The sequence below is a fragment of the Camelus ferus genome, chromosome 3 (assembly GCF_009834535.1).
Source record: "Camelus ferus isolate YT-003-E chromosome 3, BCGSAC_Cfer_1.0, whole genome shotgun sequence".
NCBI classification, from domain to species: Eukaryota; Metazoa; Chordata; class Mammalia; order Artiodactyla; family Camelidae; genus Camelus; species Camelus ferus.
The window spans coordinates 1,147,501-1,175,281 of record NC_045698.1 but is presented as its reverse complement, the minus strand read 5'-3'; the positions used below and the strand labels follow the sequence as shown (position 1 = coordinate 1,175,281).

Genomic DNA, 27,781 nt, shown 5'->3' with positions numbered 1-27,781 from the left:
GAGGGAAGTGAACCTCAGTGCCCCTACCTAAAGCTTCTAACCTATGCTGAAAATAATCACAGTGGAGACCAGAGCAGTGGAAGGTAGGAAGGAAGGGAGGGACGGAGGAAGGGAGGGAGGGGTTAAAGGTATGACCACAAAAACACTTGCTTTCTGCGATATTTGGTCCTCTCCGACCACGATAACCGTTTCCTTGCTCCTTGGCCAGAAAGCCTAGAGGGAAGTCTCTCTGACCTCTCGCCGGGCGCTTACGGTCCCCAGAGCCCAGCCACCAGCTCGCCTTCCCAGGTCACCACCCAGGCACCATCACACTCTTCCCGGGCCCCTTGACCTCGGTGTCGTGCTGGACCAGGGGAAACCACGTGCTGTCCCCACGTGCGGTGCTCTGAGGCCGGGGCCAGCTTCCTTCAACTTTAGTCACGTTGCCACATACAGTATTTGGGGGTGAATGTAAGGATCTTATGAGCAACAAAAATAAAGAACTCTCCCAGAATGTTGTTCCCCTGGGCTTTCAACTTGCAGATAGCACCGTCATACGCCTCCGTGGTTTCAGATACCCACCAATCTCCAAGTCCCATGCTTTGCCTAAATACCCCATCAAACGGGCAGTTACCAGATTGCCTTGCTTTTGCTTTTGTATAGAAAAAAATCGAAATTGTCTTTATTTAAGGAACCAAGGTCATCTAGCTCATGGAACAGAAATTTAAGGGATAAAATAAAATTTTCCTTTGATTCACCCAAAGGACTTTACCCTGAGTTTGGCAACCAGCTGTTTTCTGTCTGTTTTTGGAAAGATCAGGAGGAAACAGCTTAACTGCAAACGTGAAGATGGGCCTCCTGCCAGCGGAGGTTGCCGAGCGCTGCGACGACCTACCCACGGGAACCACGGGATTTCCTCCCGCGAAGGTCTCCCGCCACCCCGGACGGACCCGCCGCTTCCCAGGCTGCGCCGTCCAGATGCGGCCCCTGTGGGCTTACACATCACCCGGGCCAGCTGTCAGCATCACCGCTCCTGGAAGGCATCCAGCACCGCGAAAACAAGACTCGACGAGATGAACCAAGAGACACGGTTCCAGAACCTTCACTCCCAGCTGAGGAGCCGCAAGCCCGGCGGGGCCAAGCCCATGTGGGTCTGGTTTGTGCTGGTTTTCAAATCCCCGCTCGCTCCGCCTCGTTGGCCCGCAGAACCGCGCCTGGCAAGCGCTCACTGCTGACTGGCTGTGCTCGGTGTGCTCCAGGTCAGCTCTGTCCAAGAGAAACAGAGGGGGAGCAGCATGCGTGTTATTAAATTTTCCACAGCCACGTTAAAGAAGTAAAAAGAAACAGGTGAACGCGATTTTAATAATGTATTTTATGTAACCCAACATATCCAAGATGTTATTATTTCAGCCTGTGATCGATACTAGACTTATTAATGAGAAACCGTTCCTTCTTCTCTGCACCGTGTCTCTGGTACCTGGTGCACAGATCGCACGCAGGCGCATCCCCACTCCAGGCGGCCACGTGGCAGGTGCTGCGCTGCCACCAGGCGCCAGTGGCCGCCATATGGGACAGCCTAACTCTAGCCGAGGTTGGAATGCCCCAGTATGGTCTTATTTCAAGTACAGAATTCATATTGACCATGGCCTGGGTGCTTTGTTTTCCTTTGACTTCACTGAATTTTTAAAAGAGAAATGAGGACATGACATAGTGGCAGCCAAGCGTGGGCACTGGGTCCCCCATCAAAACAAACAAGTCAGATGTTAGATGCATTGATTTCCTTGGTCCACTCAGCCCTGAATTTCCGTAGGTTGTCCCTGGGCTCTAGTGCACAGAGGAGACAGGGCTTGTGAGGTAGAAGGTGGGAGATGATGACAGAACAGCGTTTGCTCTAAAGCCTCCTTGGTTCCTAAGAGCAGATCCTGGGGCCAGGACGCTAGTGCAGGTGATGTCCTGGGGGGATGCTTCGGGGCCGGGGCTGGGTCTGGAGGAAGCAGGGAGGGGCAGGAGCAAAAACTAAGCCAGGGGGTGGTCCCAGCTGCAGAGAAGACCCACCCTGCTCCTGTGGGAGGCTCTCCAGCCCAGGTCTCCACCCGAAGCCTGCATCAGACTGTCCTACCGGGCAGGTTAGACCCGGATTGCTGGGCTCCACCCTAGGGCTCTGAGTGGGGCCCAAGGATTTGCACTTCCAGCGACTTCCCAGGGGCTGCTGACGCTGCAGGCTGTGCTCCCCTTGAAAATGGCTCTAGTCGGGAGCATCGACAGCTCCGCAGAACAGCCCCCAGTCCCCGGGCCAGGGGCCGGGTCCTGCGTCTGTGCAGCCAGTCACTGGTGTGGGCTGTGTGACCCCTGATAGAGGAGGTTCCCGTCGCCAGGCAGAACCTGTAATTACAGTTGGAAGCAGACAGCTGCCCAGCAGGGCACTCCCTGCCCTGGGGACAGGGCACGTCTCTGGGAGAAAGGGTCTGGGTGGGACACCAACTTTTTCTCCACCTCCCAGCCGGCTCCACTGATGGAGTGGCCAATGGGCGGATCTGATCCTTGGAGGAGGATGCAATTGACGGAAAAACGACACACGCGGCAGATCCCACCTCCTCTTCTTCCCTGAGGTTTCCTCAGCTGGCTGAGCTGCTGGCACCCACGCTGCAAAGGCGTCACTGAAGCGAATGCCCCACGGGCCAGCGGGAGACGAAAGGGCATGAGGTGCACCCCCACATAAACAAGCCTGGGGCCCCAGGGTGCGCACGGCTCCCCGAAGCCCCCATCCCCACAGTCTCAGTAGAGGGTCCCTCCAGGGTTGCCAGGAAGCTGAAGGGACATCCAGGGCTCTGGTCCCCAAATGGGGTCATGGAAGCCAGGGGTTCTCAGGGGCCAGTGTGGCTGAGAGATGCACTCTGGTGCCCACGGATGTCCTGGGAACAGTAGAGGTCCCTTCGTGGTTCAGTCCGTGGGGTCCACACGTGGGGTCTTCTGCAAGAGTCAGAAGTGACCTCACCAGACGCCAGGACTGGGAAGTTTTCAGGTGAGTCCAGGCTGACTGGGAGGAAACCTCTTCAGACTGGAACCCGCCTGACACTCTGCCAAGAGCCGCCTGGTCCACCCCTGCCCCAGGCTGGGCGTACGGCCTCATGTCCAGCCAGGATGACTTTAAGAGAAAATTAATACCACACTTGCAAGTTTTGTCACCGAAGACAGGTGATAACAGCCAGTGATCTCGCAAATAAAGACACAGACAATGCCTCCTTTCAAACTCGCGGGGCATCTCTTCGCTAGAACCATCAGCACACTTTCCCTGCAACTCTTTCTCAGGTGACACTGAAGCCTGTTAGAGAGGCTGGAACAACAGTCAAATGTGACCAAACAGAAAATATTCTTTACAACAGTGACTTCAAGTGAATAGGAAGTAAATGTCTCACTTAACCCTTGAAAACAGATGCTGTGGATGAGAAGGGTCTTGGACAAGGGGTGACGTGGTACCAGGTGGCACGGTAGCAGGAGACACGGTACCAGGTGACGGGGTGCCAGGCAGTTCTGCCTGACTTGCTGGGACCTCTCTGAGCACACTGTCACCTGAACTGGGATCAGAACAAACCTGGTTCTCAAACCCCCACAGAGCTTTTGTTCATGTGAGTTACATCTAGCCATATTTTTTATTAAAATTAAATCTGAGAAAAAATTAAATCTTTATTGACTAACTCATTTAAAAGTAACCAATAAGCCCAAACATCATGACCTGTGGTCCTTGCCGCATCTTTTTAGAGCTTCTTTGTCCAACCATTTTAAAATGTAAAACCCATTCTCAGCTCCGGGGCTGTGCCAAGCAGGCTGGCAGGCTGGTTGGCCCCAGGCCGCAGTTCTGCACCCTCGCTCGAGAGCTCTGTGTCGGATGCCGTTACCACCAGCCCCACGTGGCCTTAGAGCACTCGAATGTGCCCGGTCTGGACTGAGACGGGCTGGGAGTGTGGAATACACACTGTTCAAAGAATCAGTACGAAAAGGAATGTCAAATACCTTACAACATTTTTATATTAGGTAATGTTAAATTAATAATATTTTGGATGTACTGGGTTAAATAAAAGATACGTTAAAATCAATTTCTTCTGTTTCTTTTTACTTTTTTTTTAGTGTGACTGTTTAACAATTTTAAATTACCCATATGACTTGAATTACGTTTCTGTGAGACAGGACGCATCTATAGTGCCTTCATATTGGACCAGATGTCCTGTGTTCTCCTAGGACAAATCTGCACGCTTAAGAATTCAGCTTGAAGGAAAACAAGTCTGAAACACACCACTTGGAAAATTCTGGCTGAAATAACCTCTATCCACAAGCCCATTCCCCAATTACACAAATTTATTTGTTAAGAACCAAAATATCCAAGGTTCCCAGGCAAAATTCCTAAAAAGTTAAATGTGCTTATTTTTAAAAAGAAAAGAAAGGAACCAGACTTCCCAACAGGGAGGCAGTTGTTGGGAGCGCGTTTCCGTGGCTGGCTGAGCGCCCTGCCTGGGTCTACATCAACTGGGGACGATACAAAGCCGCTGATGGTCAGCAGAGAAATGATTCTTATTCCACTGCATGTTGGAGCAAACTGCCAAAATGTAGCACTGGTTTCCCTGTGTTGCCTGCCAATTAGTAACCTGGCGGGATGATGAGTTAACCTCCCAGGACACCATCGACCAGGGCTGTGCGTCTTTGTGGGGAAGGACCGGCCTGCGAAGCCGGCACCTCCCACTTCTCTTCCCAGCCAGTGTCCACCCCGAGTCCCTGCCGATGAAGCTGAGGACGCGTGGGGCGTGCGGACAAGCGAGTGGGCACTCAGACAAAGGTCCCCTTAGATGGTGATCCATGCTGCCCAGGGCGTGCCTCGGGGTAAGATAACGCAGGGACGGGGTGCTTCTCAGGGAGGGGGTGAAGGTCTGGTGGAGACGGACCACAGAGCTGACCTCAGTGATGCGACAGGACGTGGGGACGGCGGGCCGAGGGGCAGCGAGTGAGAAGGCTGGCGGGGGGGGGGGCGGGGGGGGCAGAGCTGAGGGCGGCCCTCAGCCCGCGGCCTCCCTCCCCACTCGCCTCCCTCCCCGGCGCACTGTCAGGTGGGACAGGCCAGTGCCTTCACTCCGAGACCCTCCCGGCGAGGACAAGATGGTGGACAAGATGCCCCGCGCATGCCCACGGGAGGCATCCCCTCTCCTCCCCCATCCGGGGGATGAGCGGTGGGCACAGCGGAGGACCGGGAGGAAACCCGGCCCCAGACCACCCTGTGAAAGGGCTTTTCACCCAGCGGAGGCCCGGAGGGCTAGCTGACAAACCTTTGAGGTGGCGGCATGTGTCCCATCCTAACAAGAGTTTATTTTAAAGCATCGGAGAGAAGCAAGACCAGAGCTCCCGCAGCAGAGCGAGGGGGCTGCCCTGGCCGGAGGGAACCGCGCTTCACTGGCCAGGGCCCGATGTGGAAGACCGGGGTCGCCAGTAAGCCCTCGGGCTTGAGTGCCGGGGCTCCTATCTGGGTAAAGGCGAGAGGATCTACATTTTCCGCAGGCAACATTGGCGGCCGCGCTAAGAACTGACTCGTGGGCCCGGGCGCTGTCGGAGGCGGCCTTGCCTTCTGCAGTGGTCGGGCAGCGCCTCTGAGCGGGAGGGGGCGGGGCTGAGGGGAGGGGCTGAAGGGAGGGGCGGGGCTGAGAGGAGGGGCGGGGCTGAGGGGAGGGGCGGGACTGAGGGGAGGGGCGGGACTGAGGGGAGGGGCGAGGCTGAGGGGAGGGGAGGGGCTGAAAGGGAAGGGCTGCAGGGTGGGCCCAGCCCATGGTGGGGCTGAGCGGGAGGGGTGTTGGGGTAGGCCCAGACATGGTGGGGCTGAGATGCTGTTCTGACAGCCAGGCGTGGGTGCCAGGGCCCGAGGAGGACCCGCAACAGTACCTGGTCCTTGACCTGAGCAGGTGGGCGAGGCCCGGTTCTTGGGGCTTCTGGAAGGGCTGTCTCCCGCCTGCACCCCCAGGACTTAGAGCACCTTCAGCAAAGCTCCGAGTGCTGCGCCGAAGTGGCTGGGGCCACCTTCGGAAAGCAGCCTCTGCGTCCACACGCGCGGGAATTCTGTTCACGTGTCGGGAAGACCGTCTAAGCCGGATCTCTGCAGGGTCACCCTCCCTAATGTCTGCTGCAGGTGTCTTTGTGTTATTTCACAATCAAACTTCTTCTTAAGATGGACACTGCAAGGAACTTGCCAGAGGTCACCGCCTCCTGCCAGAAACCTGGTCAGTCCCAGCGGGTAGCAGACTTCACAGTTGGGAGAGGCTGGTTGGCAGGACCTTCTCAGGCACCTTCAAAAGTCACCCCACGGGGCTGGAACTTGCTCCCATCTGAGCTCTCAGAGCCTCTCGTAAGCTGTTTAACCTTCCTGTGCTCATGTTTAATTAAGGAAAATCATGCTGCAAATTTAACCAGTAGGAAGGCAGTGGGACACTGGTGTTCTCTGTGGACTCAGGTCACACACTCTGCCCACAAACTGCTGCTGAGCAGGTGGTGGGATCCTCGTGGCCTTGACACAGTGGCCCCTGAAACCCCGCGTGTGTGAACTGGGGGAGGGGCTTTGCTTCTTCCTCACAAGAACATTGATCCCAGCAGTCAGGACAAGTGCCTGAACCCCCACTTCACAGGAAGTGTTTCATCCTGGGCCTCTCCGCACACGGGGCCCACAGCTGGTCACAGACTCGGGAAGGCCGCCACACTCAGTGGCTGGTGGGCTGTGGGCTCTCCCTGTGCACCCCGCGTGCTCCATCACAGCCCCCCGGGTGGACTCCTCGGTGCGCCACCTTGGAAACGAGCCCGGACGGCACGCGTGTCCACTGGCTCAGGAAGGTGTCAGCCCCGCGTTCGCTTCCTTCCACAGAGGGATGAGTTGTATCCGAGGAAAAGCAGCTGTTCCTGGGCTTCCGTGGAACCCCGCGGACTTGAGGGACCACCACTCATGGCAAACATCCACACACAAGGCTCCGTTTCTCTCAACACGTGCCTCAGGTCTCCAAGGCTGCATGGCCGTAAAATCAATCAGACGTCACCCGCAAGGCTGCTCTGCTCCTTTTCGGTCCACGTCCCTCAACTACAGCCGGCCCCGGGCTGGGATACCATCGGGGACGGAGCAGACACTCAGCCCAGGGCCCGACTGCAACTCCAGACATTTCCAAGGGACCTTAGTCCTCATGGGTGGAAGGGGAGGAAGAGGAACGGGACCACGAGGACGAGAGGGGCCACGATGGAAGCAGAGACTAGGATCCCTTCGTGTTACCCTGGAAGCTCCGGGCTGCTCCCTCCCGCAAGGCACAGCCAGGCTATGGTCTGAACCCGGCGGCCAGTCCCTCAAGACGGAGAGTCGGCCAGCAGCGTCTGCCCGGCCCGGTGAAGGCTCCCCGCGCACACGTAGCTCAGCACGCCCCCGGCGCCCCCGTCACCCCGGGGTGCCAGGAAATTATGACAGCAAAATTAATTTCCTCCCCTTCAGCTTCAAGTAATAAAGCGGTGCTGTGTCGCTAATGGCAGGAAGGTGGCTCATTCTAACATCAAAGTGGGGAGAGCTGGCCTGAGCTGGGGTCTGGGACCTCGTCCAGTCACTGCACAGACTGCAAATGGGGACCAAGACGGGCGAGGCCAGCACCCACGGGAGCACTAGCGGGGCTGGTGAGGGGCATTTCAGAATCCTTGGCGGGCAGGCCCTTCAGGAGCACGGACCCCATGAACGTGCAGAGCCGGGTGCGAGCAAGGCTGGAAGCCAAGCCAGGCCGTGTTTCTGGCCCGTGTTCGCCGTCACAGCCGCTGCAGGAGTCTGATGCTGAGGGAGGGGCAGGGCCACAAGGGTGTGGGGGAGGGCTGTCCGGGGCACGTCGGGGGGCTTTGCATGGCCATCGCCCGGGTGCTGGGGCAGGTCTGTGTCCCCTCGGGTAGTGGGAGGGACAGTTGCGGGGGCAGGAAGCCTGCAGGTGGTTCAGGAGCGACTTCCGGGAAGGGCCTGGCCGGAAGCCTAGACAGCGGCACTGCGGATGGTTTGTGAAGCGCATTTATAGTGAATCAGAACTGGCGCAGGACTAGCCGGGGCCGCAGGACGTGGGAGAGTGGGAGCAGACCCAAAGCGCCGTCCTCCCTCCGAGTCTCCTCCCAGGAGGCTTCCAGATGTGGTGAGGGCCGTTGCCCAGCCATCACTATTGTCATGAGATCTGGCAGCCTGGGCTGTGGTGAGCTCCGGGGTGGCCCAGACAGCAGAGGGCACGCGCGAGGGGCCGTTTTGACACGGAAGTCAGTGAATTCGGGCTGGGGCCTTCGGTGCCCAGGAGACGTGCAGATGGAGACGTCAGAAGACAGGTGGGCGCCCAGGCCTGGGGCTTGAGGATCGATTTCTCGCCAAAGCAGAGAAGCAGGGAGTGTCTCTCCACAATGGGAAGAACTCAAGGAGCCGCCGTGGTGAGAACTTCAAGTCAGGTTCTCCTCAAACATTTCTCAAAGGCGCACTTCACAAAACCAGTGAAACCATTCAGGGACTCACGGCCATGTCCAGGCACAGGGCCACCACGCCAACAGCTCTGCTCAAATGTCTCCCACTGGGCGCCGTGGTGGGTACCGAGCGGCACAGGACGCTGAACCTGCCCCGCGGGGTCCGGGTGCGGAGGGAGGTCTGCCCAGTCCCTGTCAGAAGGCGTGTCTTTTGTGCACAGTTAGGACCCCGGGAAATGGACAGCTGATTTCACCGGGTGGGGCGGCCCTGGGCGCTGGCGGACCAGGCAGACTGCGCTTTGCCTGCACCCCATCCTGCGAGGCGGGTTGTGTCAACGCCACCCCACACGTGGGCACAGCTTGCAGGTGACAGACTGATATTCTAGTCCATGTCTCTGCACCACACCAAGCCGGCCTGCAGAACCGCAGGACGCCCCTCGGCCATCCCTTAGTGGGGGCGGCCAGCAACGTCCCCACCGTGCGTGGTTTCAGGGCCTCAAGGAGACCATTTTTTTTTTTTAGTTTTGGGGTTTTTTGGGGGGAGGATAGTAATTAGATTCTTATTTATTTTAATGGAGGGCCTGGGACTGAACCCAGGACCTCGCGCCTGCTGAGCACACACTCTACCACTGAGCTGTCCCCTCCCACCAAGGGCACCGTCCTGCACCCATGATCAGGGCCTTAGAAGTCAGCCTGGAGACACAGAGCGGGCCCTAGCTGAAGAGGAGACACCGCAGATAGATCAAAGTCATTCCCACAGACAAAGCTGCAGTGGGTGAGCGCTCAGCCGGGCAGACCTGGGCTCAGGGCGCCCTCCCAGCCTGGGGGCGTTCCGAGGACCAGGGAGGAGGCCGGCACACGGAGCCAGGCAGACGTCTGCCCGTCTGCCCGCTGCCAGGCGACCGGCCCCTCGGGAGCTGCCGCTGGCTTTCCCCACACCCTCTCTCCCCGTGGTCGGCAACCCGGGCGAGGGGCTGCAGGGGGGGATTTCAGTGAGGGGGCGCACGCAGGGAGCTGGCAACGTGGCACAACTTGTTCAGAGACAGCAGAGCACTCTGCCAGGGCCGACTGTCCTGCTGTGTGGCTTACCGCTCACCCGCTGAGCAAATACGTACCCAGGTTCCTCCACGACGTACCCCCTGCCTCTGTCTAAACTCACCTGCGAGCCGGCATCTTAACACCCTGTCCCTCAGAGCACACGCCCTTGGGCCCGGCTCAGGGAACTGCACCCAATTCACTTTTGCACCAATTAGAAAGGGGACACTTTTCCTGGTAGAAAGTTAACGTACAGCTAGTCTAGCTCTCGCAGGGGCATTGCAGCAACATTCCTGCAATAGCGGTAAAGGATCTGTGTTAGTGTCATGTGCCCTGTAATTAATTCTGACATTTAGAATCAGAAGCTGAGAGTAAGAAATCAAGAAATACCTTCAGAACCGTAACACCTAACGCCTCCACTGAGCTACGTGTCCTCACAGCCTTCCAGGCACCCCACAAATGATAATATTCTGGACTCGGTTTTATAGTAGTGATTGATATTCTGAAAATGACCCGTGATGGGATAATTAAATCTAACAGCATGCTGTTTCTTCTAATAGCATGCTGAGGTCGTTATATTGAAAGACCCATGATTTACTGAGGGAAACACAGGTGGAGGTCTGAGGAACTCCATTTGAGACACGGAACCCAGGAAAACTGACCCATGATCCGTATGGACCCTGGTGAGAGGGGCCGGTCAGGGAAGTGCTCCCCAAAGCCTAACCAACTGCAGATTTCGCAAGGATGGGAGTCCCCATCCAGAGAGCATTTTGAAGTGTTGCAGTGACAAAAAGTTTTACTGAGGACAGTTTAAGCTTAAAATAAATGAGACCACAGGAGAAACGCTAGGATCCTGATTAGAAAGAGGTTTGGGGGTGCAAATTACAATGAGGAGGTGATTCAAGTTGAATCTTGTACCAAAAAAAAAAAAACCAAAAAACAAACAAAAAAAAAAACCCATCACAGCAGAGTCTGACCCAAAGCAAGGGCTCTTGGAAACCCCGAATTTCCCAGCAAAATAAACCCGTTATGAGACAATGTAATCTGAACACCACGTTTCTGACAGTCCTGTTGCTGCCCGGAGGCCAGTCGCTGTGCACATGCTGTTCTGGGAGGTCGGGGAGAAGCCGCGGCCTCTGCGTGGTGAGGACGGTTTCGCTCGCCGCTGCGGGCTGCGGACAGCCCTCCCTGCAAAGGAGAGCTCATGCGAGGGCCTCTGCTCCACCATCTTGACAGTCCCGTTGCCCAGGGTCTAAAGGAGTCCCGTCCAATCGCAGGTGCTGACAGTGGTGAACCGTCCAGCCCTTCGGGGAGGCAGTGGTCTATTAAGACAGCTCCAGTTCCCTGTTTCTGCGTCTCGTTTGGAAAATGAACTGCACCAAGGAGCCTCCTGGCCTCTGTTGGAGTGTCCAGCGCTCGGTCCAGTGTTGAGAAGGGAGGGGAGATGAGGGTGCGTCGATTTGGGCTGCAAACAGGAGGGGCAGGCACTGGGGATGGGAGGCCCCGAGCGTGGTAAGTGGACAGACAGACAGAGGCAGGAGCACCCGGCCCTGCGATGGCGGCCCCAGGCTCGGGTGGCCCGGGTGCCAGACACACAGGGAGGCAGGCACGTGAATGTGGCCTCCTTCCGGGGCGGCCTCGGGAAGACCCCCCGGAACAGAGCCCGGGCGGCAGGGCTGGTCTGCTGAATGGGAGCAAAGGCCGGGCCTCCCCCGCTCCGGGCGGGCGGCTCCTCCCGACCCAAGAGAGGCGGCGTTAGCCTGGCAGCTGGGACGCCGCTCTCGGCAGACCGCCCGCGCAGACGCCCGCGGCGCTGGGCCAAGAGGCCGGCTCTCCCGGGGACCCGGGAGAAAAGAGCGGAGGCTCTGAAGGCGTCCCGGCCCCTCAAGCGCTGCACTGTGACAGCAGGAGGAGCTGTTTGCTCTTCCTGCGACGTAGCTCAGTGGCTGGTGACCTGTGACGCCATCTCTCCTTTGTCTGCACTGACAATGCAGGGCTGTGGACCGGGTGCTGGGGAAGCCCGTGGGCTGCTTAAGACGTTTCCCATGGGCGGCACTCAGTCGCGACTGGCGGGTCCCGGATGTGCCAGGGGGGTTGGGAGGGCAAGAGGGCCTGGGAAGGGGATGCCGGGGCGGAACGCGGAAGGTATGGAGGCCCAGGGCGGGGGTCTGAGCACCAGGAAGCAGGCGGGGCCTCTCCCGGTCCAGGAGCCGAGGTTCCTCACCGGGACTCGGGGCCACGCGCCCTCGTGGTCCTTCCTCCGCCCAGATGGTCTCCCCGCCACCTGCCATTGGCTGGAGGCCGCAGCCCCTCCGAAAGCTGCCCCGAAAACCAGTCCAAACCTCACCTCCTTCGTGAAGGCCTTGCCTGTGCTTCTCTGAAACTGATTGAGATGAAATGAAGTCGTTGGCTGGAAAGTTGAAACTTCCGCTGGGAAACCACCAATGGGAACGCACAGGCAGCGTCAGGGCGGGCGGTGAGCGGAAGGTGGTCCACGGCACCACTGGCCCATCCCTGCCGGGCGTCTGGAGGGTGGACGGGACCCCAGCCCCCTGAGGTGGTGGGAGTGCAGGGGCCGCCCCTGGAAGCAACGGCCGAGACAGCAAGTGTGTCCGACACCAGAGGGAGGGATGGTCCTGGGAAACTCACGGGAGTTCCAGGCCTCGTGGGCCGAATCCCACCGCAGCCCTGCCGTCACCGTCCCCACGGCCGCAGCCCGGCCTCTCCACCTCACCGGTCCCACCCAGGCGCCCCACATCTGTGAGTGCCGCCCCTCCACGTGCTTCTGGCCGGACAGGCGCTCCGTCCACAGGCCGGGCCGGCTCAGCTGGCAGGAGATGTGCTCACTTTTTGTGACATTGATTTCTAGGCCCCGGCTCCAAGACTGGGCGTCTGGCGAGGAAGGTCTGAAGCCCTCAGGGCAGGTCGTCGGGAAGGCCTGGGACACCCGGGGATCAGCCCATGCTGCCGTCCATCCACAACACGTCTCCTTCTTCAGGGGAGCCTCAGCCCTGTTTGGGGGTCTTTTCCGTCGATCTGATCAGGCCTGCCCGGATTATCCAGCACAGTCTCCTTCATTTAGGGTCACCTGGTTATGAACTTTAATCACGTCCACAGAATTCCTTGGCAGGAAGAGCAGGTGAATATTTGATCAATAGCAAGGGCTGTGGCCAAGTCACACAGAAACGTCACCGTTGCCCCGCCCCCGGTGGGCGGCCTGCGTAGGCCCTGCGGGAAAACAGCGGAGGGTCAGGACCAGGAAAGCGAACCACCCTCGTGATCAAAATAAGAATGAGCCAGCGCACCTTTCTGGCCGTTCACAGGCCTCTGCTGGAGCCTAATCCTCCAGAGATGGGATGGGACTGGAGACGAGGCTCAGGGAGCCAGGGCAGGTCCAGGAGGTGTGGCACCGGGTGGTGCTGGGGCTCCTTCGAAGCAGACTTGGTGCGGAATTCAAGAGATGAGAGTCCAGGCCCGGGGCCCACGTGGTACAAGGTCAGGACAAGCCGCAGCACTTTTCTGCCTCGGTTTCCCTGTCTACAGCATGGGAATGGAAACACTCAGCCCTGGGGCCATTCAGGGCTGCCGGAAGGACCAGGATTCAAATAAACTTCCTTCTTTTTACACCAAGGTGAAGAAGAGAACAGGATAAAAGCATGGCAAGAGGCTGGTTTGAAGAAGAAATAGGCTTCTCTCTCTCCCAGCCTTCCACCCCGACCTGGGCTCCAGGCTCACCCTGGTCCATCTGCGGACAGCTGGCCGGGTCACGTGTCTGTGGGGCCGGTTCCAGAGCCCCTCGCCGGCCCCGCCGGCCTCATGCACGCCGCTCACGAGCTGGAGGGGCCGCCGCCCCCACCGGCTCCCAGAGCACCGGGGCCCACGCCAAGAACAACCAGAAAGTCTGCTGGAGGAATAAGCTGAGAGCATCAGAGAAAATCTCAGCTCAAAGGACTCGAGTGTCTAAAACCCGGGAAGGAAAGAAACTGGGGAGGAAAACACTGAAGCTGTGAGACAACAAAATAGCGTCTTCAATGTGCTTAGAAGGAAGAAGGACAACCTACAATTCTACTCCCAGAAAAAAAAAAAAATTCTTTCAAAGTGAAGGTAAAATAAAGAGACTTTGGAGAAGTGTCTAGAAAAAGCACGTGGAAGTGTCGCGGCTCCAGGGGAACCCGTGGTGCCGTCTCCAGGCCGAAGAGGGTGGCCTCACTTGGACCCAGAGACGCGGCCACATAAATACACGGGGACACTCACTGCAGACGCCGAGGAGGGGCAGCGGGGCCAAAGGGCGGAGACCCAGGCGCCGGACGACAAGCCGCCCCGGGGCTCACGGCCTGTCGGGGAGGTGGCGACAGTAACGTGGGGTCCTCGGCTTTGACAGTGGGGAGATTCTCCAAGCCTGTGCAGCCTCCACACGAAGCCAAAATAATGCTGAAGTAGCAAGACAGAGAGTGAAAGAAAAGCTAAAAGGAAATGCTGGTTTGATTCAAAGCGAGGCAGGAGAGGGGAGGGGGAACCCGAGACAGTGAGGCGGCACAGAACACCCGCTGCCGACTCAGCTCCGACACCACTAGCAGCACCCGGGCGGTGGGCTCCACACTTCCACTGAAAAGCAGAGGCTGGCCGCCTCGCACCCGTGACGGCGTCTACGACCAAGGCGCCGGCGGCCCGCGGCGGGGGCGCTGGCGGGCCGTGGAGTGGGGGAATCTCATCACTGCAGGGGAACCCAGGCGGGCGGTGCGGCCCCTCCGGAGGACAGCCTGGGGGCTTCTTAGAAAACTAAACCTGCTCTTACTGTCTGATCCAGCAGCCACACTGCGGGACATTTACCCAAAGGAGCCGGAAACTTACGTCCACACAAAACCTGCACGTGGATGTTCGCAGCCGTTTTAATGACTGTTGCCAGAACCTGGAAGCAGCCAAGAGGTCCTTCAGTAGCTGACGGCAGGTGTACATCTGGATAATGGAACATCATCCTGCACCAAAAAGAAATGAGCCTTCAGCCATGAAGGAAACAAAGAACTTCAGACGCACATCAGTGAGTGGGAGGAGCCAATCTGAAAAGGCTCCGCACAGTGTGATTCCAGCTGCGTGACATTCTGGGGGACGGTAAAAGGAAAGGCCAGCAGCCGCCCGGGGTCGGGGGAGGGCAGGGTGGGCGGAGCACAGGGCTTCCGGGCCGTGGGACCGCTCTGTGTGGAGCCAAGCGGCTGACACAGCGGGCGAGCCCTGGGTCCACATGCGCTTTAGCGGAGGACAAGGTGGTGACACCGGCTCGTCGAGTGTCAGTGTGTCACACCGAGCAGAGACTAGGGTGGGCGAGGGGAACGTTCTGTACTCTCTGCTCAGTTTTTCTGTAAACCTCCAACTGCTCTGAAGAATAAAGTCTAATGATTGAGAAATACGTATCGGACTGGATGAGCAGCAACAGAGACCTCGCACCTGCCTGCTTTCAGGGCAACTTGCTGCTCTTCCTCTGTCTCTAACTTCCCGATCTGCACGCCTCCTGTCAGCCTTTCTTCTTGCTCCTGCAGTTAGGAGCACCGACGCCTGCAGTCAGAAGTGCAGGTTCCTTCTAAGCATGTTTTTAGCTTCATCTCAGACTTTGGTATGTTTTGTTTTCATCATTATTTAGCTAAAACTATTCTTCAGCCTCCCCATGATCTCTTCTTGGAACCATGAGCCACTGAGGAGAGCGTCATTCATTTTCTGAACATTGGGTAACTCTTATACTTTCTTTCAGGCGTGGGCTTCTAGCTCGATTCCGCCATCCTTAGAGAACATCATGTGCGTGGAATCAGATAATAACAAACCATGAAGTAAAGTACACAATATGGATCAGTATGCCCGCGGCTTGGTTTTTAGAAAAGACAGTTAGAACTGGGTTAGCGCTAACAGGACCGACCAAGAAACAGAGGGAAAGCACGTGTTACCAGCACAAGGAAGTGAAAATGGAGCTATCAATGCGGATCCTGCCGTCTCAGCAAAGTAAGAGGTTATCGATTCCTTTATGAAAATGAACTTGGAAGTGTACAAAATGTGGACATACAAAGAGAATCTGAGATAATAAGTAACAAGCACCAGAACCTCGGCTCCTCCTCGGGCGCGAGACTGCGACAGGGTCGGGCTGCTTACTCCGCGCAGGACCCCGGGAGGTGCCTGTGGAGAGTTGTGGTTACAAAAATAAACAAATAAATAAGAAATATTTCATTTTCAGACAGAATTAGAGGAAACATAAGCCAGGACCTGCTAAGTCCAAAAATAAAACTGTCTCTCAACTGGCTCTTCTCCAGTCTGCAAAAGACCCTCAGACCTGGAAAGGACCTCAGGGAAATGCTGAACCGAGGACGAGGACCGCTGGAAAGCGGCCTCAGTGCGCGGCTCCCAGGGGTAGCGGAAGTCCCTTTATTGACACCTTAGACGTGGTTTAAGACACGTACGTGAAGACCTCTAGAATCTTAAGAATGTGCCCCAAAGGCCCTTTCGACCTGACAGAACACCTGCCAAAGCCCTTCCAAGCCGGGCCCGCGGCATCCTGACTTGCAGTCCTGTTTCAGAAAGTGACGTGCTGTACACAGAAGACATTTATAATCTGATACACAGGAGGTCCACAGCGCTTTAAAGAAAACGTGTCAGTTAAGACCAGAAGAGGCAGAAACAGGAAAAATACAGGACTTCAACCTTTCACAATTTTTACATGCACGAAGCAATCTTCCGATCTAGAAGTATTTGCTGTTCCTTAAGGAAAAGAAGGATGTCTTAGAGGACAGAGCCAAGGGCAGGAGGCCCCAGTCGAGTCACCAGCACCTGCGCCTGGCAGGATATCGGAGTTGTCAGGACTGGCGGCTGCGGCACTGGCCTCCACTCTCCACGGCCCCTTTGCTGGCAGGTGTGTCTGCTTTAGCCTGTGTACTCTCACCATGTCACCCTGGGTGTGAGCAGGAAAGGGCATCTGCCATCTCAGCTGGGAGGTTTTAAGCTCAGAAGGAACCTTTGATCCCGCCCAGGGATCCTTCCCCATGGGCTGATTTATTGAGGCAATCCTGGCCCTGAGCCGGAACCTGACGTTATAATGAAATTAAACTCCGGGGACCTTGTGAGGGAAGATGAGAGCATCTCACACGTAGGGGCCGTATATAAGCAACCTGCGGCCGGAGAGAAGACCGCGGCCATCTCAGGATGGCGTGAATGTGTTCACACTCCCCCTGTGGGGTGTGGGACCGCTGTCCCCTCTCCTTAAATCGGGATGAGGCTTGTGACGGCTTCACCCGACAGGGTATGGCAGAAAAGGTGCCAGGTTCCAGACACGGACCTCAGAGCTAAGGGAGGAAATCCTGGGTCACCCTGCCAGCAGTCCAGCTCCCCTTCTGGAGGCCCCAGGGTGAGGCCCTGAGACCGTGTGGGGCCGGGGAAGGACACAGCTGCCCATCAGGCACCAGACATGTGAGTGGAGGGGCCCCGGCCAGCACCTCACAGGCCAGGGACAAGCCACCCAGCGGAGCCCTTCCTCAGGTGCCAGCCACAAAATCTGGGGCAAAGCAAGATGGTGGCCGTAAGCCACTGTCACACCATGTTTGAAATGTCATCCCTGCAGCGCACGGTCTTTGTTTCTCCAGGAACCTCTGACGTGAGCTCACGCTTCTCCCCTCAAGCTCCAGAGAATGAGGGTCACTGCCAGTCTACCGGGGCGACCAAGACTTGGGTGACTGGCCCAAGGTCAGGGGGCAGCCGCCTTGCTGGGGGCAGAAGGCTGAGCGGCTCAGCCCGCCTCAGCCCTGGCTTGTTGTGACTCTGGGCGCCCCAGAGCCTCCCCACGCTATCACTCGCCGTGTCGCGGGCACCCTTCTCGCCGCAGAGGCTGTGTCTGGGGCGGGACGCCCGGGAGCCGGCTTCAGACTCGGCTCCGGCACATCTTCTATGAACAGTCACTCCTGAGCCTCGTCAGGGTCAGGACGCGCTACACTAGAAATGATGAAACACGCAGGTGCGCCTGTCAGATCTTTATGCCCTTCAACTGCAGACACTTAACGTCTCCTGAAGTTTTTATTTACTCGCCCCACTGTTTTCTGCAGTTTGACCATCCAGTGATTAACCAAGACTGAAACGTCCGTTTCCCATGAATTTTGAAAGCTCCTCTACATTTCAGCAAAGTCTTACAGCAAAGAGGGTCACAGGAAGTATTATTTCAAAAACTGAGAAAATAGATATGTGAACTTTCTTTTTTTTCTTTTTAATTGAAGTGCAGTTGATTTCCAATGGTGTGTTAGTTTCCAGTCCACAGCAAAGCAATTCACTCACACACATGCACACTTTTTCATATTCCTTTCCATCATGGTTTGTCACAGGACATCGAGCGCAGGTCCCGCTGCTGCACAGCAGCCCTTGTTGCGGACCTATTTACACACAGTGTGCGTGTGTCTGTTAGTCCCAAGCTCCTAATTCATCCCTCCTTCCTCTTCCCTGTGGTAGCCATAGTTTGTTCTCTGTGAGTCTGTTTCATTTGTATCATGTTTTCGATCCCACAAATAAGTGATCTCATATGATGTTTGTCTTTCTCAGCTGACTTCTTTACTTAAGATGACAATCGTGAGGTCCACCCACGTGGCTGCAAATGTCAGTCATTTCATTCTTTTCTTGGCTGAGTCGTGACCTTTCCCATCTGCGCTTGATGTCTCGTGTGATGATCACCCCACGTGCCACTCCTCACCCCCAGTGTCCTCGGGAACTGACCAGAAGAGCAGAAAAGCACCTGTGGGTTTGCTTCTCCATGTCACACCTGCCACCCAAGATCAGCAGTGTCCCACAGAATGGATCTGTGCCTGCCCTGCTCGGCGTCATCGCTAAGACACACAATCCTCGCAGCACTGTCCACATCACTCCCAAGCGCAGAGGAGAGGCACTGAAACCCAAAACTACGTCCAGGCTTTTCGCGCTAACGGAGAACTACGTGTAAATCCTGCCCCTTTCCAGAGACCGGTCGTTCTAGTCACTAAATGGTCAGTTGCCTCAATCAGAAGCGCACCCCATGCAGAAGGCAGGTTTATTCACGGAGCAGCACAAACATTCTGGAACAAAGCAAAAAACTTCCAGCGCGGCTGATACTGTGAAGCGTGGAACCCATGACGATGAAATTGTCTAGAAAGCAGCAGCGCAGATTTTCAATTTCTTTGACTTTCAGCTGCAAGATTTGAAAAGTTAAAGCCACCTTCAGCTCCAGCTCACCTGAGCCGCTGGAGTCCTGGACTCCCAGCTGATTAGAGCTTTGTTCTTAGGAAACAGCAATTCTGAGAAGCTGAAAGATATATTTTCTGTGCGGTTCATGTATTCATTTCATTGTACAACACACAGCCCAGGAGATTTGAGGCATTTAAAAGAAATTTTCCTGTTTTCTCTCCCCTGCAATTGATTTCCCGCAAGACAGAGACTCTGCCATTTCGGCTGCTGACACCCGGCTGCAGGCGGGGTCCCTGCCCAGCCCCCACCCGGGCTGCTCAGCACCCTTCCCAGGCTCCGTGGCCAAGCAGCCAGCCCACTGGGTAGTGGCCACAGTCCCTCCGTCTGGGAAGGCCGGTCTGAAGCTGGGATGGGAACCACGCTGTGTGAGCATCGCCCCTCCTCCCAGCCCTCGGAGCCCAGCTCCTCCCTCCTCCTGTCCCCACCCCTGCTCCCTCCTTTCTCCCCCTCCAAGGCCTCTGGAAGGGTCAAGGCGGATGCTGGACTCCTGGCCAACAAGCTGGGAGTCCCAGTTTTCTGTGGAGACCACAGGATCCCACGCCCACGGTGGAATCCCCCAGGCTGGCGGGGGGGGGGGGTTACTTCGGGCAGTCTAGGCCGACCCTGAACCTCCAGTGTCTGTGCTCAGCACCGCGGGACAGGTCGTGGGACAGGCTGACCAGACAACCCCTTCACCATCCCAGCGGGGGGATGGAGGCCAGGCAGGAGGGAACCAAACAGTCAAACACAGGCCAGAAACAGCCACCGTCACGCACAGGACACGAGGTGCATAAGCAGGGACAGGCGAGGGACGGGGAGCCCGAGGGCGCGGCTGGAGGGGTGGGTCAGGTCTGATCAGGAAGGGCCTACGACCTGTGAGGACCAGGGACAGCCTGAGGCAGGTGCCAGCCCAACGCACAGCAGACAGACGAAGGCCACGTGGGCACAGGAGGTGAGGTTAACCTGAGGTCCTAACAGGACATGACGTGACTTGAGTTACATTTTCCGAGGTCACTGATATGACGTGCGTTTTGTTTCCAGGGGTCACTGTGACCACAGTCGGCCAGGAGGCAGACTAGATCGGACGTGGTGAGGTTGGGACTCAAGGCAAGAGGTGACCGGGCCCTAGTAGCACCAGTGGGGGCGGGGCTGGAGAGCCAGTGGGTCCCTTTCGGAGCCCAGCTGGCAGACTTGCTGTCGATCGGGGGCGAGGGGGAGTGGGTGTTGATGGGAGCCCCCAGGGTTGCTTTACCGAGACTAGGAGACTGGGTGGGAGGTGGACGAGGCACCACCCCCAGCCCGGTCCTCCCCGCACTCTGGCCCAGTCGCTGGGCTGCGGTCACCACAGGCCCCTCTGCATGCGCCATGGGCCCACAGACCACCCGCCACTGCCCTGACCCAGCTCACTGCCCACCCCGCGAAGCTGCCAGGAGTCCAGCAGCCTCTCATGGCGCTGCTCTTCAGCATTCCTCCGGGAAAGCCCTGGGGCCCCTCCCCACCGCGCCGCCCCTGGCCTGCAGCTCCAGTTAGATGCTCTACTCTCCTCTGTCCCCCTCTTCCAGGTCTCAGGACCAAGGTTCCAGACACGACAGGCAAGGAGGAGCCCCTTGGCGAGTGGCATTCCTTGGACAGAGCAGTCCCCCGATGCTCGTCCAACCCGGAACCCAGTGGGAGCCGCGGGACAAGCTGCCCCCAAAGCCATGTCCGTTTCCAAAAGAGGGCAACACTCGGGGCTCCCTGGAAGGAGCCGGGGCGACAGCCTAGAAGGTCCCGCTGCCCGATGGCATGGTCCACTCCCTTCTGGCACCAGGCTGAGCCCAGCTGAGGGCTCAGTGGACGCTGTACACGCAGTCGCGGAACCTGCGGCTCCCAGCCAGGCCTGGAGGGCACGGGAATCTGCACGGGAGGCTCCCTGTGAGACCCCCGACACCAGGTCCGAAGGCACGGCCACGCGGGCAGCCCACGTGGCACAGGGCGCCCCGGTCCTGCCGTGGAGGACATCACACGCTGTGCACGGTCGCAACGGGAGAAGCCGTCCCGTGTGGGCAGCGTTTGGGATGGATCATTTCAGACACATTTCTCTCCTTTCTGCTCGAAGCCCTGGCATTCCTGACCGCGGGAGCCGGCAAATCCCGTTTGGGGACACTGCTTGTTGAATGGGTTGAACCAGGACCTCGATCCTGGGGTACTCTCCCAGCTTGAGCCCTGACGCCACAAAGCTCAGTCTTCAATTGTTTACCAGCCTCCACAGAAGAGCAGAACCGCGATGCCCCGTGGGAGTAAGGCGTCTGTCTGGGCTCAGGGTGCCGGTCCTGAGAGCTGCGGCCGCGGCAGCTGCAGGGCTGGCGGCCTCCCGGGGAATGACATCACGTCACGTTCGCGCTTTCAAAGGTTAACAGTGGCATCACGCTGAATGCACGAGATGATGACAAAAAAAAAAAGATACACTTTATATTTAAACAAAATCATTATTTTGCTGATTATTTTGTCTTTCTTAATCTCACGTTTCAAAACCGCTTATTAGTAGTAAGTCAAAATGTAAGGCGCTCGCTTTGTTTTCTGTGCAAATAAAGCAGCCGACCCTCCACAGGTGCGCACCTGGAAACCTCCTGCGCCTTCCCCGTCTCCTTCAGGGGCGCTGCGGTTCTGCTGGTGAGGAAACCACACGCCTGGACAAAGACTTGGCCTTCCCTGCACAAGCGCCCCTCTGGGGGAGGCACGCGGCTCAGCAGGGAGGAGCACGCAGACTCCGGGAAGTGAGTCCCCGTCTGTGTTGACTGCAGTGACTTCCGAGGGAAAGCGGTGCTGCTGTGAAACTCCGCGACAGGCTTCGCAGCCCCAGGAGGAGGTCCGGACCCTCCGGCCGGGCGGCCCGGCTCACACCGCCGCCGTCGCAGCAAGCGGCTTAGGCCCGGTCCTGCACGCCTGACACGCGGCCGTTCCTCTTTTGTGAAAAAGCTTGAAAGGAGGCAGCTTGCTTTTTCCCAAACCTGTAAGTTACGCCATAAAGCCCCCAAACACGCAGGGCCTCTCCAAGCCTGGTCTGTGCGGAGCGTGCCTGGTTCCTCGAACACCCAGTGGTCCCCAGCCGCCAGCGGCGCGCCGAGTCCCGGGGGCAAAGGGGTCGCGCCGCACGAGGCCGACTCAGCCTGAGACCCGGGCCCGGGGGCAGGCCTGTGGGCGCCTCTCCCCTGCTTCTCGAGCAGCCTGGGAGTGAAACTCCAGGCACCCGCATCAGCGCCTTTACCCCGAACATCCCGGGCCCCGGTCAGTGTGCAGGTGGGTCCCTCTGCTCCGCTGAGGGCCTGAGGCCCTGCCTCGCCCGCGCCCACAGCGCCGGCTCCCTGACGGGACAGAGAGCCAAGGGATACCCGGAAACAGCAGCAAACCCCAGCTTCACGGAGAGGACCTTGGTCAGGAAATCTTGGAAAGGAAGAAGGGAGGGAAGGAGGACTGTTCCAACTTCAGATCCTGTAAAAACCATAGTGGAAAATTCAGACATGAATTTTCACGAAAGTTCACAGAGAAACTCCTCCCCTGGTGCGTGGTGTAACCAGGGCCACCTGGCCACTAACATCGCGAGGGTCCAGTTCTCTCCAGCCCCTCGGAGGGGGGCGGGGCCCATCTTGGTCATCGCCCGCCCAGAGGATTCACTCCGGGGTGTGAGGGAAGAGGCGGTCAGATGGCAAAGCAAGGCCGCAGACATTCTCTCCATGTTCAAAATCTCACAGGAAACGCTGGGCAAATTGCTACGTTCTCACAAAAGGAGCAGAAACATGGTCACACTCACATCAAGCCGCACGGCCCTCCTTACTCTTCTTAGTCACTGACTAATGCGATGCAGTGAATGTATCCAATCAATCAGTCAGTCAGGACGTACTGACCTGCCACGTGCCGGGCCCTGGGCGGGCCCCAGGCAGGGGGCGCGGGGGGTGACGGTGTCCCGCCCTGTGGGCCCCCAGTCCGACAAGCACCAGGGGTGCTGGGGTGAAGCTCAGTGCCACAGAGCCCTTACAACAGCGTGGCTCTCTTGGGTCTTAGAATGAGGATAAGGCCCCCTCAGACCTGGGACAGAAGCAGGGGAAGCAGAGAGGAGCAGCCTCCTGCTCAACGTGCGCCTGGCCCAGGCGGAGTCCCTCTGCTGCACACGGCCGGAGTGCCAGGCTCCCCGGGGCGGTGCCCCAGGAGTCCTCATCCAAACTCCCAGGTTGAAGGACACCTTTAAACTCACTTGTGTTCATCATGACAAAGCTCACTTCTGCCTCTTCTCTGCGTGGGCGACGGAGAAAGGGCTCACACATCGGTTGGTCTCTGCAGACCGGGCACAGGAGGGACAGAAGGAAGGGAGGCGGCGGGCCTGGGACCCGGACCTGCGGTGGGGAGCATGGGACAAGCAGTGGACACTGCACTGGGAGACCCTGTGCTGCCAGGCGGAAGGCCATGGGCGTTCTGATGCCTGGATGGTCAAGCCACCTCCACGCCGTTTGCTAAATTCCCACTGGCTCCAGAGAGAAAATCTGGGAATGCAATGGCTGGAAACTGGAGGCCACAGTAATTGCCCAGGGTCTACTGAGAGTCTGCTAACAGCTTCCAGAAAGGGAAGAGGGGTCCCCAAGCAGCGGCGGTGAGCCCCTCAAGGGGTCCCCGGCCCCTGGCCCCGTTCAAGCGGAAGGAACAAGGCTCTCGTCACCCGACCCAGGGAGCCAGGTGCACTAATGGAAGACCACGTGTGCGAGTCCCTCTAGGTGGGAACTTTAGTCTTGACTTCCTTAGGAAAAAGCTCTTCCTTTGGATACAACTTTGGGCTTCTCTTTTATAAGAAAAAAGCTTCTTTCAAATTATAAGTGTAAATCTAAGCATATTTTCCAATTGATTCTTATTTCATTCCCAAGCCATCATATATCCTTCCTACACTGGAATCTCAGCTCAGGCTGCAAAGCATAGTTCAGTGACATCGACCCACCAAACGCCCATAAAATAAACACTAGAAAATACTAAGAGGGGGGAAGGGATAGCTCAGAGGTAGAGCGCGTGCTTAGCATGCACGAGGTCCTGGGCCCCATCCCCAGTACCTCCACTAAACACATGCATGCATGCATACATACGTGCATACACCTAATTACCTCCTCTCCACAAAATAAAATAATAAGAGTGTTAGGAGACATGTCGAGAGGCCCCACAGGCCCTCCTGCAAGGGCTCACCTTCTTTTTATAAATTTCAAGGTTTCGGCAAACTCCTTGAACCCTACTAGGACACACATGAAAACAGGTGTGTGAATGTCTATTATTAGTAGCCTAATATATACATAGTGCGATGCAGCATTGGTTGTAACAGACAAAAGCTAGAAACAAACCACATGCCCATCTAGTAGCAAATTTATAGACAAAATGTACTGCACCTACGTGATGGGATCCACCCCCAATAAGAAGGAGCAAACCCCTGATTCATATTCCTCGTGGATGAACTTAAAAAAACGCTAAAGATTTTAAAACATTATGCTGAAAAAAATCAGATCCATAAGAGCATATGTTGAATTATTCCATTTATGTAAAATGCCTAGAAGAGGAGGAATTGTGCAGCTAGGAAACGAGGGAGGCAGTGGGGGTGAGAGCAGGGGCCGAGGAGCTGTCACACTGTTTGATGTGTTTGGACATTTGAAACATTATCAGTAGATGTTCAACGGGTCAGTGAGAGCATTAGGGAAGCACTGCACTAGATTCCTAGAATAGTAAGCAGTGAAAACGATCAGGCACACATTAACTCCAGGAAAAATGTAAAGTTATATAACAAAGGAAAAACAATCACAGTGTGGAACTTGGCTCCGCAGGAAATAAAAATGATTTTATCAAAACTAGTGAGAAAAGCACGCTGGGAAGACAGGGAAAGTCATGCTAGAAAAGAGATACAGTTTAGGGCACAAGAGAGTTAAGCTGTAACTACCAGGAGGAAGTCAATAGATATGGTCTAAAAACGAGAAATCAATAGTAAGATAACTATATTGTTCAGAAGTATAGAGACAAAGAGTTGAACAATAGGTGATAGAAGAGAGAGGTGCTTCTGGGGAACAAAACGAGATGATGAGAGTGTGATCTGGGGTAGAACTGTGTTTTCTTATAAACCTTGTAATATTGTTTGATTTTTAAACTGTATTGTTTGAAATAATAAAACTATTCAGAAAAGCCATGGCATCAAACAAAATAAGTACAATCTCCTTCGCCACCGTTTCCAATGTATATTTTAATGCCAAAAATGTTGGAAGAATAAAAATTAAATTACTTTGAAGAAATATTCACTCAATTTTTTTCTTATTTGTATCATTTTGCTGCAGATGAATGAAATTCCCTCACAGTCTGGAATCAGCACCCTCACCTAGGGAAGTGGCCAATCAGATGAAGGAGGTCATTGTTGGGTAGGGCTTTCAGGAAAGGCCCTCCTAGCCTTTCTCACTCTTTTTCTGCCTCTTGCCTGCAATGCAGGTATGATGGCTGAAGCATCAGCAGCCACCTTAGGACTATGAGGCAAACTTAGGATGGAAGCCAAATGAGGTAGGCAGGACAGCAGGAGCTGCGCTACCTGAGGAGGTTGGAGCCCCCATAACAGCCATGCACTGCCCACCTGCAGCCCCCTTGGATGCGGGAGAAATCATGTTCTGTTTTATTCAGCTACCAGTGTCTTTTGTTAGCCACTCAGCTCAGCTCCTCGTAAAATAGAACTTCGCAGACATTCTCTTCGTGTTTTTGCTCAGTGGACATCTAACATTCCTTCTGAACACTCCACGTATGAATCTATTTCATCAACAAACATGGTGTCCAGGGGAGCCAGGCAAGAAGTGACAAGTTAGAATTCATGACCTTCTATCGTAGCCTGTCCCGATTTTAGGTCACCTTCATTAAAAAGTTTCTCTGAATCCTGATCAGCAAACACCTTTCACAGTCCCCACCCATCATCCTAATTCTGCTCTTAGGCCAAGGGACCCAATCTGATCCTGCTCCCTAGAGCAGTCACTGGGCTGGACAAGAGTGGCGGTTTCCCGCTGGCAGGTGAGACGCGGGTGCTGGAGGGGACTGCCCGGGGGGCTCTCGGGAGGCGGAATCACACCTAAAGAGCCTCTGTTCCATCCGGCCACTTGCTCCTCTGCTCAGGGGGCAGCTCCCTGGGCCTGCACTGGGCAGGTGGGTGCAACAGTGGGTTGCATGGAGGACCCCAAAAGACAGACCCACACCTTCATCCCCAGACCTGGGAACAGGGCCTTGTTTGGGGAAAGAGACTTTGCAGATGTAACCTAAGGACTTTGAGAGGAAGAGCTTATCCAGGATTACCCGGGTGGGCCCCGAATCCAGCAACAGAGACACAAGGAGAAGCCACATTGAAGACACAGGCAGAAACTGGAGGGGTGCCATCATGAGCCCAGGGGCGTCTGGGACCTCAGACCCTGGAAGAGGCAGGAAGGAGGGAGGGCGATCTGACCACACCTGGATCTCGGACCCCTGGCTCCAGGGCTGGGAAAGGATAAGTTCCTCTTGTCTGCAGTGTTGGTTATGGCCACAGGACACCAGCACTCCCTTCTCATGTCCCCCTGCTTGGGGTATGTTCAGGACCCCCTGCTACCAGGCTCTAGTCCCCCAGTGCTGCTCAACACAGCCTCCTCGCTCCCCACCTGGGAGCTCCAAGTTTGCCCTGTCTGCACCCCAGAGACAGGGGCGAGATGGGCAGCCCCTGCCAGGGGTCACGCCCCTCCAGGGGGGGCAGACTCTCCACAGCCAGGGTTGTGGAGCATGAGAACCCCTCTGTGGACTCGCAGCACAGTGCTGGGTCCCCTCTGCACCCCCAGCCCCCGTGCCTGGTGCGCCCTCCTGAGCCGCTGCCCTGAGTGGCCGTGGGATGCCCTCCCCCCAACACAGATGCCCGCTGGGCTTGTTTCCGTGGCTCATTATTTTTCTCATGAAAAGTAATCAGTTTTAAACTGATTCCCCTTCCAGAGATGAAGATCTGGCAGGCAGCGCATTAACTCTGCCTGACCCGGCGCCCGGCTGCGCAGAGAGCTTTGAAAAGGTCACGTATCCCTAACTGGGAACAGGTCCCGAGGGACAAGGTGGCAGGAGGGCAGGTGGCGTTCCGCTGCTTTCCTGATGTGCACACACAGACAGAATCTGGGGAAGGACAGGAAAAGTCCCTTTACAAGGTGCCTTTCTATTGAACACACCTGAGTGGCGGCTGGAGTCCATAACCACGGCCACGCCCACGCCCATGGGCTCGGTGTGGCCGGGCGGCTGTCACTGCCACGCAGAGCACAGTCCCCAAGGCCGAGACCCCGGGGCTCCCAAAGACCAGAATGTTTACTCTCCAGTCCATGACAGGAAAGCTCGCTGACCTGACTGACTCGAGGAAGACGGGGCGTCCACGCAAACGAGTGTCTGCAGAAATGTGTGTTACCCTGAGTTTTATCCCAGTCGCCGAAATGGAATTAAAGCGTCAGAGACCTAGGGTCCTCCTCTCGAGTCCTCTCTGGGTGGTGTGATGCTGAGTTAGCTTTTATTGTTTCTGTGCTCTTTCCTCTGTTTTCCAAATTTCTCACAATCAGCTTTATAACTTACCAAAAGCATTGTTTTGGGAAGCAACCTAAGTGTCCCTTGACAGCTGACTGGATAAAGAAGACGTGGTGTATGTGTGCAAGGGAATACTACTCAGCCATGAAAAAGAGTAAAATAACGCCATTTGCAGCAACATGGATGGACCTGGAGCTTGTCATTCTAAGTGACATAAGCCAGAAAGAGAAAGAAAAATACCGTATATCACCACTTGTATGTGGAATCCAAAAAAAGGACACAAATGAGCTAATTTACAAAATAGAGAGAGACTCAGACACAGAAAACAAACTCATGGTTATGGGGGAAGGGGTGGGAAGGGATAAACTGGGATTTCAAGATTTGTAGATACTAACTAGTGTATATAAAATAGACAACAAAGTCCTACTGTAGAGCACAGGGAACTGTACTCGAAACCTGTAACAGCTCACAACGAAAAAGAATATGAAAAGGAATATATATATATAACTGAGTCACCATGCTGCAT

At 56.2% G+C, this 27,781-nt stretch overlaps 1 long non-coding RNA gene across 1 annotated transcript in view; it reads right to left on the bottom strand.

The window, feature by feature from the left end:
• Positions 1 to 637: 637 nt before the first annotated feature.
• Positions 638 to 27,781, bottom strand: part of LOC116659675 — a 29,263-nt gene continuing 2,119 nt past the window's right edge. The window contains exons 2-3 of the long non-coding RNA XR_004315045.1: positions 14,347 to 14,471; positions 638 to 1,245 (exon numbers count right to left, since the gene is read on the bottom strand). This is a non-coding gene — a long non-coding RNA (uncharacterized LOC116659675). The remainder of the gene's footprint in view (positions 1,246 to 14,346; positions 14,472 to 27,781) is intronic.